The sequence below is a fragment of the Cebus imitator genome, unplaced genomic scaffold (genome assembly GCF_001604975.1).
Source record: "Cebus imitator isolate Cc_AM_T3 unplaced genomic scaffold, Cebus_imitator-1.0 Scaffold465, whole genome shotgun sequence".
NCBI lineage: Eukaryota > Metazoa > Chordata > Mammalia > Primates > Cebidae > Cebus > Cebus imitator.
The window spans coordinates 1,366,492-1,381,802 of record NW_016107780.1 but is presented as its reverse complement, the minus strand read 5'-3'; the positions used below and the strand labels follow the sequence as shown (position 1 = coordinate 1,381,802).

Below are 15,311 nucleotides of genomic sequence, written 5' to 3'. Positions count from 1 at the left end.
TGTAGATAGTAAAAAAAAAAAGGCACTAATGTAAAGCAAATTACTGTAGCTGTTAATTCACCTACGTATCCATATTTTTGTGTTTTTTTGTGTCATATTTTTAAAACTTCTGTGTGAGGGTGATTTAGTTCAATAGCATTAAATTGTTGAAAGAATACCTCACTTACAATCAGAGATTTTGAGGTCAATGGCCATTTACTGGCTAACACCTTTAAATTATTACTAATCCCTCACCTATATAATCATCTTAAAAGTGGAAACTATTTTTCTCAAGATTTCCAACAGAGATAAAAGATAATAGAAAAGTAAGCAACAGTGGGTTCTCTTAGCGCCCATGCATATCATTTTTCAGGTAATTTATAATCATTTTCCTCTGGTGAATGACTTTCAAGATAGGAAATTGGTTTGATTTTACAGCAGATCAAATGAGTCCTAAAATGATAGAGTGACTACAACAAATGACAATATAGTGTATATTTTAAGACAGTCAAAAGAGATTGTGAATGCTGCCATCATAAATAATGATAAATGTTAATAGTGATGGATATGGTAATTACCCCTGGTTTGATGATTATGCTGTGTATACATGCACTGAAACATCACACTGTACCCCATAAATGTGTGCAATTATTATGTCAGTGATAAATAAGAAAAATAAACTTTGAAATGTTCCTTTAGTTTTGGCCTTAAGTTCTCTGTGAAATGAATTTAATGGCAATTAGAAAGAAATAAAGAAAAGCATTTCAAGTTACAATTATGAAGCTGCTAATATCCTTCAGGAAGCACAGCATGATTTGTTTCTGTTGCCTTGTTTGTTTCATTTGGCTGGAATCCCAATTGATTCAGGCATTCATGTATGCTTCAAATAAGTGAAAATCTCATGCTTCTAGATTTGTTTATTCACTTCTTTTTTTAATACAACACCTGCTTTCTTAATGTTATTTTTTCCAGTTATCCAGATACTGAAACACAAAGTATAAAAGCTCATTTCTATTCTAATCCTTGAAGATCATTTTTAATCCTGTTTTTCTCAACTTTCAAATGTGTTTGCTATTAAGTGTATCTTTTTATACCCCTTGTTGTTGTTTTGTTTTGTTAATTCTACAAGTTCTTAAAAATTAACAAGAAAGCTGTTTTGGCGTTAACTACACATAACTGAATTAACATTTTCTATTTTAGAAATAATTAAAAAGAAATATGATTGGAAATATTTATACTGCATAGAGTTACAGTTGCTGAAAGGAAATAGAAACACAGAACATTTCATTTCCACTCCCTCAGCTTGCTTTCTTCCTTTCTTATTTTCTCTACAGCCATTCCACTGGAGAAGAGACTTCTTGACACCCATATATGTTGTTTTCCTTTGTTATGTGATTATACCATGTTTGTTCATACATTCGCTTGTTATTGGGCATTTCTATCACTCCAGGTTTGGGCTGCTATGAATAAAGTGTCTTGAGTATCCATATACAGATCAGTGTGTAGTCACAGTATGTAAATTTCTAGGAATGGAATGACTGTCTGATTTGTAGATGTTTAATCTTATAAAAAGTGCTACTCAAATTTTCTTTATTTTTAATAATTATTTTACTTTTTTAAGTTCCAGGGTATGTTTGTAGGATGTGCAAGTTTGTTACATAGGCAAACGTGTGCCATGGTGGTTTGCTGCATTTGTCAACCCATCACCTAGGTATTAAGCCAAGCATTTACTAGTTCTTTTCCTTAATGCTATCTCCCAACTCTCTCCCAATAGGCCCCAGTAAGTGTTGTTCTCTGTGTGTCCATGTGTTCTCATTATTCAGCTCTCACTTATAAGTGAAACGTGGTGCTTAGTTTTCTTTTCCTGGGATAGTTTACTGAAAATAATGGCTTCCAGCTTTATCCATGTCCCTGCAAAGGACATGATCTTGTTGCTTTTTGTGGCTGCTTAGTATTCTATGGTGTACATGTGCCACATTTCTTTATCTAGTCTATCATTGATGGGCATTTGGGTTGATTCCATGTCTTTGCTATTGCGAATTGTGCTGCAGTGAACATACATGTGCATGTCTCTTTACAACAGAATGATTGATATCCCTTTGAGTATATATCCAACAAATGGGATTGCTGGGTCAAATGGTATTTCCAGTTCTAATCTTTGAGGAATCACCACATTGTCTTTCACAATGGTTGAACTAATTTACATTCCTACCGAGAGTGTAAAAGCATTCCTATTTTCCACAACATAACAAGCATTCGTTGTTTCTAGACTTTCTATAATTGCCATTCTGACTTGCCTGAGATGGTATCTCATTATAGTTTTGATTTGCATTTCTCTAATGATCAGTGATGAGCTATTTTTTATGTTTATTGGTCAAATGTATATGTTTTAAAGCTCCAGAAGAAAATCTAGACAATACCACTCAGAATATATGATATCACCACATAGCTTCTCAACCTGAAAGATCTAACATTTAAATGTTCACATAAATGTTAAGAAAAAAAAAAAAAAGAAAGAAAAAATGTATATGTGACTGAATACACCATTAAATCTCCTAACATAACTCCAGCATTCGAACCTCTATTAGTCATTCAAACAAGAGTTATGGCAAACTCAAAACAAGGCTTTTTCTTTTATTTTTAATTGTGTTTTTAGGTAGAAATTATTCTCATTCATGAACCTGTAGGGAATAGTACTGATGGAAATGGGAGCAGGAAGGATTTCCATCAGAGCTGAAAGCAAAGGAAATCTTAAAAACAGATTTCCAGATTTAATCACCTTGAAATATGGTATTTGTTAGCTTTTTAAAATGCAAAAGACATGCAGCAGTATTTTGTTGTGAGCTCGACAAACATAACAGACTGATTGGTACACCTGTCATCATGGCTATTTAACATAAGACACACATCTTTAGTGCATGTTTAACAAACTGAAAATCTTAAGTATATTTTGCATAACAAACATATGTAAGATTCTAGATGCAGGTTTTATGGTTAAAAAAATGTGTTCCTATAAAACCCTGACAAATGAGTAAACAGAAATTTAAATGATCTTGTGCTGTTGGAGTATTGCAGAATATTATTAGTTACAATACCTAGCATTTTGTGTCAAGGTATAGATTTCCATTAACAAGAATGCAGAATTAGCTTTGCAAATGGTAGGTGTAGAAAGCCATTATTTCTGAATGCCAGGTGGTAGCCAATGCTATGACTATATTGTTACAGTGACCATTTTGTCTTTAGTTTGCCCTATATTATCCTTCACAGGAAGTAGAATGATGACAGTACAATGATACTTGTTTTATCGGCATTGTCCTCATTTCCAGGCATATGTTCTAGCCTAATCTCTAACCATCATCACGTCTCTGTATCTATCCAAACACTGGTTTGGAAGAGGAAACACCTGGATTCTGTTGTGCTTTCTTCTACATTAATTGTAAATTATTGAGAACATTTTATTTCTCTCCATTATTTCCAATGTCCAAACTAACTGATATGATCTGTCAGTGACAAGATATGAATGCCATTGTCAATGCATTTTTCTTGCTATATATTTTTGATTTGTCAAGGATTCTGAAGCTTTGCTACATACAAATATTCTCTCATAACTCTTGCCACATTTTTAAAATACACACTAAAATGTGCAACAAATTCCCCTCCAAAAGGCTTTCCAGTGTCTCAGCTTTTATTTCATTATCACCACTCATGCGCATGCATGCACATGTACACACGCATACATGCCTGTAAATGATTTATCTACTTTTCATAATTCAACCAGGAGTCTCCAGGTATTCAGAGCTAATTTGCTTGGTATACATCAAGAAAAAGAGAGAGATGCATTTATATGTTTTCTAAGTGGTTCTTTACAACTATTTAGATGTCCTTAAAATAGAAACTGGAAGAGCTGGTATTTTAGAATTTATCCCGCTTTTCAGGTAATTTTTCTTTCGCCCAGTGTTGGGAAAAATATATTTTTGCCAAAAGTATTTAAGAGAGTTGATGAAAACTATTAAAATAATAGGAGCCCAGTGTCAATCAGAGGTTATTAATACAGTTAAATTCCATTCAAAATGTCTTTACAGTGAGCTGAATTAGAGAAAAGCACTGAACTAAATTGTCGTAATTACAACATTTTATCAGGTGATAAATCCCATAGATAAATACAGTCATACTTACAAGTGTGTGTGTCAACAGAGGTATCTATCTGTGTGTTCATTATTAAAAGAAAAAAATACAGGTAATCATATTTCTGTATGGTGTAATGAATACAAATGTAAAAGTTCACCTTAGAGGAAAATACAAGTCATAGATTTTTTAAAAAATTATATTGGAATTAAGTAATCTATGATTGTACCATCTTCTTGTTATAATTCAGTTCTTAGGTAGAAGTATGAAAGGCCTGGTTAAGTACCAAAGTTAATCATGGTGAGGAAAATAAACTCAATTTTTAAAAAATATTTCATATTTCTTTAATTGCTGAATGCCTCTAGTTAATATTTGAAAGATCATTATTTAGTCCTACAACTGATGCATTTTTCCATTTATCATCATTTTGTTTGCAAGCCACCCAAGAGTTCTATTCCCTCATATCTTTGACACATTATCAAGATGGACATATGCTGTAATCCTACAGGATAATGTTGGAATCTATGCTGTAATCACATAGGATATTGGGAAAATAGTAATATTTAAATTATGTATTTATTTTTTATTTTTTTGAGCCAAGTCTCATTCTGTCACCCAGAGTGGACTGCAGTGGCACAATATCTGCTCACTGCAACTTCTCCCCCGCAGGGTTCAAGCAATTCTCGTGCCTTAGCCTCCCAAGTAACTGCTACTAAGGTGCATACCACCATGACTGATTGATTTTTTTGCATTTTTAGTAGATGTGGGGTTTCCCCATGTTGTCCAGTCAAGTCTTGAACTCCCGGCCCCAAGTGATCCTCCTAACTTGATCTCCCAAAATGCTGGGATTACAGGCATAAGCCACCATGCCTTGCTTTAATTATTTTTAAATGATATTTTCCTTCTTTTTTAAAATTATTTCCCACAGTTTCTAAGACATGGTCACAGCTGCCTGAAAAGTGACTTATTCACCCATTGCATCACCTAGATCACTCCCAAATGCTCCTGAACTTGTGATCGGCCTTTCACATGGATATGAAGTTTGTCCTGGGGAATCCACTTGCTGCTGCTGCTCCTTTTCAAATGTTTCTCTTCTCTTCCAAAGCTCTTCTGAAGTTAGATTTGTCTCTCAGGACTATGGAATATCTCAAGATAAATTTCTAGAACTGCCATACATACTTAGCTGAACAGCCCTGCAGAGATTTGTGTCTTCATCTTCCAGGTCAATTATTTGGCTACTTAGTGCCACAGCCCTCTGTAAGTCCTCCTCATCATCTCACATTTCTGACCCATCATTTGCCTCTAAGACTCATTGCAGGTTTGTTTTATGGAATCTTCCCTGTTAATTTATCTAATTCTTCTGCAGTGAGTTTTGGTCGATGCATGTATTGGACCCTAATCAGCTCACAATCTAGCAGATCGTCCTTTACAAGAAAATATAGAATAACATTTCTGTTGTAATCAAGTGAGAAAAGTACAAGGTATTTATCTGATGTTAAGTCTGAAACCGTCAAGAAAGTATTCAAATTAAACCACTGTTTTCCTAACTTTCTAACTGTAAACAAGTATTCTTTATAATTGCATACAAATTATCTTACATTTATAGGATCAATCCTGAGCCTCTGATACTCTGGACTATTGAACAAGGTTAGGTCTAAACCCCAAATTTTCAAGGCATTGCTTATAACCTGAAAAGAGAAAAACAAAATAAAACAAAAACAAACAAAAAAATTGATATTTCCAGAAGGCTGCTGAAAAATGTGTTTCTAGTTTCTTCACTAGAAACTCCTTCTGCCAGTCTCATCCTTTCTTCTTCATCTAGCTGATGTACGGTTGAAGATAATTCCACAAGGCTAAAATATTCTCCTTGCATAAATCATGCAGGCAATGTTGAGCACAAAGTGAGCCTTCTTGTTTCTCATGAAAGATGGACTCCCTCTTTATTTGTCTCAGAAGCTCGATTTTTAACAAATTATCTTAATTTCAAAACTTGTTTCACTGTGTTCATTTTCCTACTGTGTGTTTTCTAAAACATCTGTTTACACTAAGATATTTTAATTATGCTTTAATGTTTTTCTTGCTGTGTCATACCAAAATTTCTGTTGAAAATATGTATCCCACTTTCTTTGGTTAATGTGCTTGATATTTAATTATGTCCATTGAGTAGTACAAAAATTATATCTTATGTTAAACTGACATCCCAAGGATTCTATGGCGATAGTCCAAAATCATAAGAAGGACTATGGGCTTCTAGTAATGGTTGTTAACATAGCCTTAAAAACATAATGTTTTTAAGGCAAACTTCCAAATAGACTTAATTTAATATTACTGTATAAATTGTTCTAAAATTTATTAACAGCAGCTTAAAATAAGCATTTATTATCTCACATAATTTTTGAGACCAGAAATTCAGTAGTGGTTTATACAGCTGAGCTTGATTCAGGATCTTTTATAAGATTTTAGTAAAGCTGTCAGTCAAACTGCAGTCATCTGAAAGTTGACAGAGACTGAAGGATCTGCTTCCAACGTAGCTCACTTCTATGGCCAGTGGCAGAAGGGCTCAGTTAAGTATCACACAAGTCTCAACATAGAGCCGTGCTCCCTTGTAGCTGACTTCTCCCTGATAAGTTAATTTTTTAAATAAGATACTAATTCACATACCCACCAACAGTGTATAAACATTTCCTTTTCACTACAGCTACACCAACATCTATTGTTTCTGATATTTTAATAATGGCCAGTACCGATAATGGAGTAAGGTGGTATCTCATTGAGGTTTTAATTTTCATTTCCCTTATGATTAGTGATATTGAGCATTTTTTTCATATTTTTTGCCATTTGTATATCTTCCTTTGAGAAATGTCTGTTGTTGTCATTTACCCACTTTTTAATGGGATTATTTGATTTTTGTTTCCTGGCTGACTTGCTTGAGTTCCTTGTAGATTCTGGATATTAGTCCTTGGTTGGATGTAAAGTTTGCAAATTTTTATTTCCCATTCTGTAGGCTGTTTATTCAATATTTCCTTTACTTTTCAGAATATTTTTAGTTTAGTTAGGTTCCATTTATTAGTTTTGGTTTTGTGCCAAAAAGAAGAGAAGTCATTACTTTAAAAACAAACCTGGATGCATGTTTATTGCAGCACATTTCACAATTGCAAAGATGTAGAATCAGCCTAAATGCTCATCAACTGATGGATGGATAAAGAAAATGTGGTATATATACAATATGGAAAAATAGTCATAAACAAGAATAAAATAATGAAGTGTTTTTGCACGAACGTTTATGGAACTGGAGGCCATTATCCTAAGCAAAGTAACTCAGAAATGGAAAACAATACTGCACATTCTTACTTAGAAGTGAGAGCTAAGCTATGGATATGCACAGGCATGCAGAGTGGTATAATGGACATTGGAGTCTCAGAAGGAGAGAGGGTGTGAGGTGGATTAAGGATGAAAAATCATCTATTAGGTACAATGTATTCTGTTCAGGTAATGGATACTTTAAAAGTCCAGGCCTCACCACTATACCATTCATCCATGTCACCCCAAACCACTTGTACTTCTATACCTATTGAAATTACAGAAAAAAAGAAAGGACCAAGATGGAGGCCATAATATAATTTATAACTCAATCACAGAAGCAACATACCATTAATGTGTCATATCTTATTGGCCACATAGATCAACCTTAGCACAAGGTGAAAATGGACGGTACAATCATACCAATAGTAGGAGGCAGAGACCAATACAGGTTACCTCAGAGGCAGGCAGCCACATACATGATCAAGATTAGCCCATATTACTTAGTATTTGAGAACTAAAATAAATTTCTTAAAATTGTCCTCTAATAAGCCCATTAGGGCTCTAGGTGAAAAAAAATCAGCCTAAAGCCATTTTTTAAAATAAGCGTAGCTTACATTACTCTACTACATTTCCTTTTGGTCACCTATCGGTGATTTCTAGGACCTCTATTGTACCTGGTTGTCCAAAACAACCAGAGGGACTACATAATGCTAGTCAACTTGATGAGCTCTAAATATTTAATATATCTCCCTCCCTTCCCCAACACATGAGCCTGAAACTTAAGTAGTTATAATGTCATCCTGCAGGCTATAAAATGTGTTTTGAACTAACAATCAATATTGGGAAAATGTCCTCCCATAAGCAGAATGCAGTAGGAGACAAGGGATAGAAGTTGAATTATATCTAAATACATACTTGGGAAAAAAGGTATATTCTTATCCCCCATGATTCTTGGCTTTGCGCATTTGAAAATCTGGGCACCAAAGAATGCTTCCAAGATGAGTCATACTGATTTAGGTAAGACTGCTTCTGGCCAATGTAGCTTTTTATATGATTAAGTCAGAAGGCAAAATGGGATATTTATATTGACTGGGATGATTAATCCTCACCATCCAAATAGGTAAATATTACATAATGGAGGGAAGAATATGGATAGAATCAGACGAACCCCTATTGTACCCACTAGCATAACAGCATTTAGGTCTAAATCTTATTGTAATCTACACAGACAGGAACAGAAAAGTCACAAATATTTTATTAACATAGATTGGATCATACAGTTTGGTAGAAAACACTGTCAAGTTGAGATTGCTGTCTCAAAGCCAGAAGAATTTGAAATAGGTTATAGAGGAGGTAATTTGTATATTATGTGCCATGAACAAAAAAATATAGAGCCTTTATCCATTTTGAAATCTTTGCTAGTGTTTGCACTTATATTTATATTGTAACAAATTCCTCCCATAGAAAGCAATAAGTATTTTCTAGAGAATTCAGACATAAAATTGGGTGCAGAAATTGCTGAATTTTAGGCAATTTTCCCTTGAAAATGAAATTTCTTTCAGTTGCACAAGAAATATTTGTATTATGTCACATAAGCTCAATTTTTTTTCTAAGTAAAAGAAGACTGTATGTACAATTTTGATTATAGTAGATATCTGCCACTTGTTATCCACTGTGTAAGCACCCTTTGAATTACGAAGGAATCCCCAGTGTGATGGTGGAACTTGAGGCAGGCAGGGCCCCATCCTGCCCTCACACTCTAATAGCTTAGACATACAAACTTGGGTTGAACTTGAATTCAGATGCTTCTTCCTTAGGCATTGAATGTTAAGGGAGAATAAAAGCTATTCAAGAAAAGTTTGAAGTGATTCAAGTTAAAGGAGTCAGGTTTCCAAGAGTGGCATTCCTGAATGGTGACAGGGCTGTTTCCAGAAGCATTAATATTCAGAGTAACAGCTAGCCAGTCTGTTTCTGTTGTCTGTTGTCTACTGGCTAGTTACCTTGTTTCTGCTTATTTTTTCATACTGGTCCTCCAGATTTATCCTAGGAGCAATTTTACATCATCTAGTAAAGCATTTTCATTTTCATGCTAGATTTCTGGTTTTGTTACCAAGTAGCAGGAATTTGAAAAATGCTGTTTTGTTGTAGATAGTGAGCATAAACTTGTCCTTGATGGGGCTCCTGAATATAAGATAAAAATGTCAACAATCTGTCGACGAAGTGATAAGAGAAAGAGAAGAGAAAGTGGAAATGATCAGTTTACATTGCACCATTTATCAAGTAAACATGGGTTTGGAACCTCTATGTCAAATTGATTGCACAATAAAACATAGGAAAGTATTATGGTTGTGTATTTCTTTTTGAGTCTATCTTAAACTGTTAGTAGTTTATAGGACAGTTGGTAGAAGTTGGAGCAGCATATAAATTGTTGAATATTGCAGTTACGTAAGTCCAAGGGTGAAAATTTAAAAAGATTTACTAAGGTTCTTTATTAAATCAAGAGCCAACTTTATAGACTCATAGTGACTCAGAAAATTGTTTTTAATTATATATGTGACAGGGAATGAAACACAACAATGCCAAAATGTCAAACTGAAAAAAAGTTGTAATATTTTGTTCAAGAAAATACAAATAACTTTAATTACTTCATCTGCTTTTTCTGAAATTTCTTGTTATACTTGTTTTCTTAATATATTCTTTTTTTCCTGAGATAGTGTCTCATTCTATCGCCCAGGCTGAAGTGCAGTAGAACAATCATACCTCACTGCAGCATTCAACTCCTGGACTCAAGCAATCCTCCCACCTCAGCCTTTCTACAAACTAAGACTACCTGACTAATTGTTTCATTTGTTTTTCTTTTTTGTAGAGACAGAGGTCTCCCTATGTCACCCAAGCTGGTCTTGAACTCCTGGCCTCAAGCAATCCTCCCACCCTGGCTTCCCAAAGTTTTAGGATTACAGGTGGGAGCCACTGCGTTCACCCTCAATTTTTCATTTATAAATATTATGTTTTTAGCTCACCTATAAGGTCATTTTTTATTAACATTTTTTCCTATATGATCACATCCAGTTTTAAGGCTTTAAATAACATCAATATTACTATGCTTCCCAAATTTCTCTCTAAATCTGAGTTTTCTCTCAACTGCAGATTCATATACACACAACACATATTAGATGATAGAACCATATGAAATTGATGACATTTGACTGTTTTGGGCTCACAAAATATTTATATTGTTCAAATTATCCATGCCTTTACTTGGGTATTTTATAGTAATCTCACATTTTATATTTTCAAAACATAGCTCATAATTTCCATTCCCTTAATCTTTTTGTCAAAACTTTTCTTAATCCAGGCATTTAATCTCAGTGGATGGCAAAACATTTTACATATTTGCTCATGCTTGGAACAAGAAGGGTTCTTGATTGGTTATTACCTCACATAACTCTAAATTCAGTAGGCTAATAAGCCTTATTTTTCTACTTCCAACATATCCTACAGCCACTTCTTTCTATCTTTAAGAATAAAATCCAGTTAGAGTCACCATTAATTTTTATATTAGCTATCATTATGGTCTCCTGTTTAATTTCCTTGTCTCTATACTTGATCATTTTTAAAGGGTCCATTCTGTTCATAAAAGAGAGGGTATTTTTAAAATGTAATTTATATAATGGCACTCCTATACTAAAAATAATTATCTCCATATCACATTTAGATAATCAATATTATTTATTTATTTATTTGGGTAATTTTTATTTTGATATAATTTCAAAAATACATAAAAGTTGGAAGAATAGCACAAAGAACATTCACACCTAAGCAAAAGGTATATGGATGGTAATTTTTTTTTAATGTTTCTATCAATTTATCACTCCCCTCTGTTTTCTCCTCCTCCCGCCCTTCTTTCTCCTCTCATTCCCTCAGTACACTGATTGTTTTCGGAGCTATCTGATGGCAAGTTGGAGACATCATGACTCTTGATATAATTCACTAAGTAGAACACAATATTATGTCCTTGGTATCCCTATGCATAACCAGAATCTAATCACAAGGACACATCACATAAGCCTAATGAGAGGAGCATTCTGCAAAATACCTGGTATATACACTTCAAAAATGCAAGGCTGTGATAGATAATAAATGCTGTTTACTATAGCCTACAAAGTGCCACATATTCTGAGTCCAGCTATTTCTCTGATTTCATACAGCATCGGTCTTCCCTTTCTCTTTATGTTCCTGACACTCTATTTTTTTGTGTGTGTTTATTTTTCTCCTGCAACATCCAAGCTTTCTCCCTCCCTTTCCTTAGTATCTTTCCGGAGCACACTTATCTTAGATTTTCCTAAACTGATCACCCTCTCGTCATTGCTTTTCCAGTTCAAATTCTATCTAACAAAAGCGACTTCCTTTAGATAGACTTATTTTTCTCTCCCGAAGTACTCTTTTACCTCATAAAACCTTACTTTATGTTTAGTATAGTTTATTACCTGATTTTTCCTATCCTTCTCCCCTTTATTTTCCAGAATGTTAGTTATTTGACAATTGAAATCTCGCCTACCTTGATTACTATTATAAACTCTGTTAGGTTCCAGGCATCTGGTGGTTAATCAATAAATATGTTGAAAGAATGTAAAAAGGCATTCCATAAACTGATAAAATGACATAGAATATTGATTTTTAAGAGGTTCATGCACTAAGAAATGTGTAAAGCAATGTATTTTGAGCAATAATAAAATGTTTCATGAATATTTTGTCAGAATTTTAATATATTTAATAATTTGATCTTATTTCCATAAATATGAATTATTCTTTAAGTTATCATGGATGCACTTAAAATATGCAAGTCTAGATAAGCTGTCACTTAACTACCTGGAAAGAAGAGTTCCAGGTCAATAATTCAGTTACAGTTGCAAAAGACATAGTACATCTCATTAAATTTTGAAACATGAGTATAAGTTCAAAATAATTACCTAGATTCTGGCTACTAAAGGAGGAGGAAATTAAGATGGCAATAATTAATGTGATGTTGTCTTGTATCAATTTAGCAAAACTGTAATTATGTAATTTCAAATTCCCTTTCCTGTAAGGTTTGAGTGTAGTGTTGGCAAGATTTGTGCAACACTACACTCGAATTTGTGGAAGATTTAGAAGGCAGAAGTGAAGCAGCAGCAACCCATGTTTAAACTCAGAAATTTGACATAACGTCATGTATGGCTACATGTAACACACATCGTACAAATCTGCCAGATTTGTTGGCATGAGGCAGTTGGCTCTGCAGCACCTGGAGCTCCCACTGGATCTGTGTCTTCAGCATCTTCAGGCACTTGGCCAGGTGCTTTTGAAGTTCCATGGTAAAGTGCATCAACCCTATTGCAGGTCATTCACATTATCAAAGTTGGAGCTTCAGAGCAGTAAGAAACAAATGTAGGTTCAGATTTTATTTATTCTTATTGCTTACAAGCCAACTACATAGATTTTAGTTTCTTTTTTTTTAATCATGCTTGTGTAGCCTGGGACAATGTAAGACACAATTTCTAAATTAAAAACAACTTGCTGCATCTGTTCCCTCCTTGAATTCAGAGAAAGTGGCAAATACCTCACTTGGGCTTGCTAATCCAAAACTTTTATCAAATAACCTAAGAAGCTACTAGTTTTGAGTGTGGCTCAAATCAAGAAAAGATTATTCAACATGTCTAGGTTGCTTGAAAAACTGCTCTGCCACTTGGACCATAGGACTCAGCAGATCCAATTTTTCTTGACATCATCTATGACAAACAGGTATGCTGTACAGAGCACTTGGCAGGCATGTGAAGATAATCACAATGCAACTCTAAAGATTTTAACAAAATTATCCCACGCTCTAGGGATAACTATTTTCATTTTAAGAAAAAGATCTGGATGTGTTACAGAATCTGAGTAGAAACTAAATGTTTGACCATCAGCAACAAATTTATCATGTGAACATCTGGAAAAGGATGCTGCCTGACTGACTGAACCATAAAGTTAGGTGAGCACAGCAGCACTTCATCATCAAGCAAAATTGTTATATATGATATTGAGTTCAAGTAAGTCCTGAAGGCTCAAACAAGGCATCTCAGAAAGTGGTCCACATGTCCATTGCTCATATGCCTGTTAAATTTCTTCCTCACTTTCTATACCCGTTATGGTTTCTTATGTCCTTTAGACCAAAAAAAAAAAAGATACTGTAGCCCATTTATAATTGATTCTTCATAAAATGCTGATACTACCTGAAAGTGGAGAGCTACAAAGTTTTAGCCTCATATTGGAAAATCATTTAAAAATAATGATCAAGGAAAATCTTTCCAGTGGACAGAATTTTGAGCAGTTCACCTGATTGTTCATTTTACCAAGAAGAAGAAAATGCCAGATGTAATGATCTAAACTGATTCATGACAAGTGGCAAATTATTTGGTTGGATGATCAGGGATGTGGAAGGAACACAATTGGGAAACTGGTGACAAGGCATTCTGGGAAGAATTATGTACAAAAACCACCTCCTTGAATGGGCACAGGATATAATGATATTTGTGTTTCACATGAAGGAAAGCCAAAAAGCATTTCAGCAGATGGTAATCTTAGTACCCATGTGGACAAGGGGAACAGTTCTATGGATGTAAATCAGCCTATCTACCTGGATATCCTTGTTGTAGCCCAGTGGGCACAGAAACTTAGTGGTTATGTCAGCAGGGATGGATGTTATGCGGTGCTCAGTAATATGGAGCTTTGACAGCTTAATCTGGCTAACTATGGGTGAGTGACCAACATGTCAACAGCAGCGATCAATTCTTAAGCTCTGATTCTGTGCCATTCCCCAGAGGGATACTGCTATGCTGATCACATTGAACAGCTTTCATTGTGATAAGGGCAGTGCTTTGTCCTCTCTAGAAGAGATACTCTGGATATTGATTTACCTTCCCTATCCAAAACGCTTTAGTCAAACTCATCATCTATGGACTTATAAAATACCTTAATGAGGCCCTGAGTATTCTTTACATCATTCCTTTTGAACAGGGAACTTATTTATAACAAACAACGTTAGGCAGTAGGCTCATACTTGTTGACATAACTAGTCTTACCATTTCCCTCACTACACTGAAGCAGGTCGCCTGAGCACATGATGGTTTAGCTCTGATTACTTAGTTCCTGGGCAGCACACACCTTGCAGACTGAAATAATGTTCTTCATAATATTGTATATGCTTCACATCAGGGACAACTATATAGTTTTTATGTTTTCCTATTCAAAATTCACTGTCTAGAAATCAAAGGGTGAAAATTAGAGTCATTTCTATTACCTCTTAAATTTGCTCATGATAGTTTGTTTTCCTTTCTCAAATTTCTGGAATTTGGGGCTCTGTAAAGTACAGGTGTTTGTTTCCATGGGAGAATACTTTCACCAGAGGACACAACAGTGATAAGCTTTTGGAGAAATATTCTGTAAACTTTAGCGAATAGAAAATGTTAGGATTTGGAGAGGAGGTGAATTAGCATTCAAAAGGAGAGTGTTAGAAAAGACCTCATAGACAAAATCATATTTAAACAGAGATTTAAAGTGGGATAAAATGCCATGAAGAAATCTGGGAGGTAAACATCCCAGCAGAGGGAAGAAAAGTCTGAAGTCCCCAATGCAAGACCATGCTTTGCATGTTTGATATCACCCATTCTTAACATTTATAGGGTCATGGATCAAAGTACAAATAGAGGTTTATAAATGATATATTTAAATATTTTAAAATCAATCAAGCTAACAAATCCTTATAATCTATATTTGACAATTAAACCTTTATAATGACCTGGAACTTTGGGACTCTGAATTTCCACACAGGAGCATCTACCATTGTGGGAAGGACAAGGCCTCAAAGTGGGACACCAGACTGATGGTCA

The 15,311-nt window shown here is 34.5% G+C and overlaps 1 pseudogene; it reads right to left on the bottom strand.

Annotated features, from left to right (window-relative positions):
• Positions 1 to 4,952: 4,952 nt before the first annotated feature.
• Positions 4,953 to 15,311, bottom strand: part of LOC108291766 — a 130,665-nt pseudogene continuing 120,306 nt past the window's right edge.